Genomic DNA, 4,753 nt, shown 5'->3' with positions numbered 1-4,753 from the left:
TCGCAGACACCGCCCGTCAGCGGCGCACCTCCCACTCGTCAAACGCCCGCGCCTGCGCAGATGGGGGGGTCAGCGCAAGAAAGCGGAAATGAGGCGGTTCTTCCAGCTTTGTGAGGCTCCTGCTGCAAGAGACTGACAGTTCTGGGAAAGCTAAACGGAGATATAATTTCTCACAGGGCTACGCTAGAGAAATGAAACGCGTCTTCACTAAAAGTTGTACGTGAATATTCATACCGACGGTAATCGTAATGCGAAAGCCTCCCAAATGGCAATCTCCTGAATTAGCAAAGTATTCTGTGAAGTACAATGGAATTCTTCCTCTGTCCCACGTAAATAATGGTACCTTCTGTAACATAAACCTTGAAAGCATTTAGCTAAGTAAAAGCAACAAGTTGTCGGGCGGTGGTGGCGCTTGCCTTTAATCCCAGCACCTGGGAGGCATCACTGAGTTCGAGGCCAGCCTGGTTTACAGCGCGAGTTCCAGGACAGCTAAGGCTGTTAGAGAAATCCTGTCTCGAAAAACAAAAAGAAAATAACAACCACAAAAAGCAGCAAGTTAAGGAGAGAACACAGTACAATTCCCTTCATGTAAGGTGTCCAGAATAAACAAATCCAGAGATAGAAGTGGGACCTCAAATGACTGCAAACGGAGATGGGGTTTCTTGGAGTAGATGAGAATGAGCTAGAATTAGATCATGGTAATAATCACACCTCGGTAAATATACTTAAAAAACTAAATTGTGCCGGGCGGTGGTGGCGCACGCCTTTAATCCCAGCACTCGGGAGGCAGAGCCAGGCGGATCTCTGTGAGTTCGAGGCCAGCCTGGGCTACCAAGTGAGTTCCAGGAAAGGTGCAAAGGTACACAGAGAAACCCTGTCTCGAAAAACAAAAACAAAACAACAACAACAAAAAAAAAAACTAAACTAAATTGTTAACTTTGAGTTTTAATAGGTCTCACTTAACCCTCCCTTAATCCACCGCACATAGTTGAATCTTAATGTAATTTCACTGAGTCACAACTGCCCAGAGCTGGCTTTGATGGATGCTCTACACTTTTTAACCCTCTACTGCCATGTCTCTGTGACATCTGTTTGAGGTGGTTTTGAAAGAGTTTCGAGGATAAGCAGTATATTTTCTGGAGAGATGGCTCAGGAATTAAGAGTGTTTACTACTCTTGCAGAGGACTCTGGATCAGTTCCCAACACCTACATGGTAGCTCACAATGGAAACTTCAGCTCCAGTGGATCCATTGTCCTCTTTCTGGGCTCTTCTAACACCAAACATGCACACGGCCCACATACATATAGTTTTTGTTGTTGTTGTTTTTAAATTTTATAAAATCATTGAACTTCAGGTAAAATATTTTACAAAGGTTAATACAGGAGGCCTAGGAATAATCTGAGTGTGGTGGTTGTACACCTTTAATCCCAGCACTCGGGAGACAAAGGCAGGCAGATCCCTGAGTTTGAGGCCATCCTGGTCCACAGTGAGTTCCAGGACAGCCAGGGCTAGCTACACAGAGAAACCCTGTCATGGAGAAAACAAAAACAAAAGAATATTCCCAGTAATGGACTCCAAGTCACTTCCATCAAAACAGTTACACAGCTCAACCCAGTCGTGCAGAGGTGGTTACACTAGGTGAGCAAAAGAAAAGGAATCTCTCTCTCTCTCTCTCTCTCTCTCTCTCTCTCTCTCTCTCTCTCTCTCACACACACACACACACACACACACACACACACACACACACACGTACATCTCTCCTCTCTCTCTCTCTCTCACACACACACACACCTCTCTCTCTCTCACACATACACACACACACACTCGTGTTGTTCTAAATTTGCCAACTGTTCTTTCTTGAGAAGTTTAGGAGTCAGGGCATGGTGGCACGTGCCTATAATCCCAGCACGTGGGAGGCAGTGGCAGGGGATCTCTATTATTTGAAGACAGGGCTGGTCTACATGAGTTCATGCTCTCTAGAAGCTACATGATAGGATCCTATCTCAAAGAAAAAAGTCTATTTGTTTTCAACGTGTGTGTAAATGTGCATATGAGTGTTGTGGGACAATCTTTTTCTACACTGTGAAAATGTGTCTCTGCCTAAGGCCCCTTCTGATTGATTTAATAAAGAGCTAAATGGCCAAGAGAGGATAGATGGGATTTCCAGGGAGAGGGAGGAACTTGGGAAGAATCTGAGGCCTGTGGATTTTCACCAGCCAGACATGGAGAAGTCCAATGTACAGTATGGAGGAGCAGTAACGGGCCATGGGACAGAATGTAGATTAATAGAAACAGGTTAATTTAAGTTATAAGAGTTAGTTGTGAACAGGCCTAAACTAAGGCCAAGCATTCATAGTTAATAAGAAGTCTTGCCGGGCGGTCTTGGTGCACGCCTTTAATCTCAGCACTCGGGAGGCAGAGGCAGGTGGATCTCTGTGAGTTCAAGGCCAGCCTGGTCTACAGTCCAGGACAGGCTCTAAAGCTACAGAGAAACCCTGTCTCGAAAAACAACAACAGAAAAGTCTCTGTATCATTACTGGGGAACTAGCTGTCCAAAGAAAGTCTGACTACATGAGTGTAGGGGCCTAAGGCCAGAGGAATTGAATGCCCTAGGAGCTGGACTGGTTACTGTGAACTGCTGCCTGATGTAGACAAGAACAGTATGCACTCATCTCTGCAGCCCACCTTGATAAATTCAAGGTCCTCTGCAAGAGCAGCAAGAGGGGTTTTGCTTTTATATATTTATTTTTTTTGCCTCAGCCTCCCGAGTGCTCTACCTCAGACAACCAGAACAAGAGTTCTTAGCCAACTGAACTATCCCTCCAGCCCCAAACTCTGGAGTTTTAGACTTGGGTAACAGTGGTTGAGATGCTGTAGTAATTGGAATGAGAATGGCCCCCATAGGCTCATATAATTGGTCCCCACTTGGTGGAACTGTTCAGGAAGAATCAGGTGTGGCTTGTTAGTGGAAGTGTGCCACTGGGGCAGGCTTGGAGATTTCAAGACTCCTGTGATTCTCGGTGCTCCCTCTCTGCCTCGTGGTGTGAGTCTGCACATGTATGCTCTCTGCTATTTGGTCCACAATTATGAACTCTAACCCTTTGAATCAATAAGCCAAATTAAACACTTTCTTTTACAAGTTGCCTTGGTCATGGTGTTTTATCTAGCAATAGAAAAACAAAAGTCAAGCCCAGAACTCAGGCCAATGCCAGCTAGAAAACAGTGATCTCTCTGAAGAACATTTTCATTTGTGGGTTTTGGTTGGTGATGGTGGTGACGAGGGAAGGGGGCCCTGCAGATCAAACTTGGGCCCTTAGGGCTAGAGAGATGGATCAGCAGTTAAGAGCATGTGCTGCTCTTATAGAGGAACTGGGTTCAATTCCTGCACTCATGGTGGTTCTCAACCATCCATAACTCCAGTATCAGGGACTCTGGTGCTCTCTTCTGACCTCAGAGAGCAAGCACCAAGAACATAGATGTTACACAGCACATATATACATTCAGGCTATTCACCCATAAAATAAATGAACCCAATTTAAAAATTAATCAAAAGCAAGCAAAACCCTAGGCTCTTGCACATGTGCACATACTAAGCAAGTACTCCACACCACTCTTCTTTCAAATGCAGGAAAATACAAAATGGCCCAGAATCTTATGTAGGAAGCAGGTAGCATTTAGCACATAAATTATAGGTACATCCCACACCTATCTATCCTGTGAAAGTGGTAGTCCCCAAACCCTGACTAGTAAGGCCTGACAAAGTGTCTTGCCTTCACCCATCAGGTACCTTATCTTCCTACAGCACCTAAAGAATCAACAGCCTCTCTGTTCCATCATGAAATGAAAAGTTGGTAATTCAGCATCTACTCTGCAATTCATGTTTTCTCACATGGACTTTTGGGTTTTTTTTGGGGGTTTTTTTTTTTTTTGTTTTGTTTTGTTTTGTTTTGTTTTTCAAGACAGGGTTTCTCTATAGACCTGGCTGTCCTGGAACTCACTCTGTAGACCAGGCTGGCCTCGAATTCACAAAGACCTGCCTGCCTCTGCCTCCAGAGTGCTGGGATTAAAATTGAGCGCCACCACTGCCTGACTCTCACATACGTCTTATTAAATCATTTAAAAATATTTTGTTTTTATTCAGACCTGGCCTCAGATAACCCAGGCTGGCTTCAACTCACTGTGTAGCTGTGGATAACACAACTCCTGCCTCCACCTCCCAACTCACTATGCAGCTGTGGATAACACAACTCCTGCCTCCACCTCCCAAGTCATTAGATGACAGGTGTGCACCACCACACTCACTGTGTAGCTGTGGATAACACAACTCCTGCCTCCACCTCCCAAGTCATTAGATGACAGGTGTGCACCACCACACTCGGTTTTTTTGTTCTGTTTTGTTGTTTTGGAGACAGGGTTTCCTCTGTGTAGCTTTGGAGCCTATCCTGGAATTCGCTTTGTAGACCAGGCTGGCCTTGAACTCACTGATAGCTGTCTGCTCTCGAGTGCTGGGATTAAAGGCATGCGCCACCACTGCCCAGCAGTCTTCTATAAAGTCAGGAGAGAAGGATAAAGGAAATCAAAGGAGTCTTAAATAACTGATAATAAAAATTTTATTTCCTATAAAACCACCCAAAAATTTCAAAAATAAATGAATTCCAGAAATACAAAGAGAAATGAAAAGCAATGAGATAGGGATTATACTTGTAAGGCCAGATGGATATTAGCTCCTGTGAAGTGCTCGGGGACAAGTGG

The sequence above is a fragment of the Peromyscus eremicus genome, chromosome 4 (assembly GCF_949786415.1).
Source record: "Peromyscus eremicus chromosome 4, PerEre_H2_v1, whole genome shotgun sequence".
NCBI classification, from domain to species: Eukaryota; Metazoa; Chordata; class Mammalia; order Rodentia; family Cricetidae; genus Peromyscus; species Peromyscus eremicus.
Note: the sequence above shows the minus strand (reverse complement) of the source record.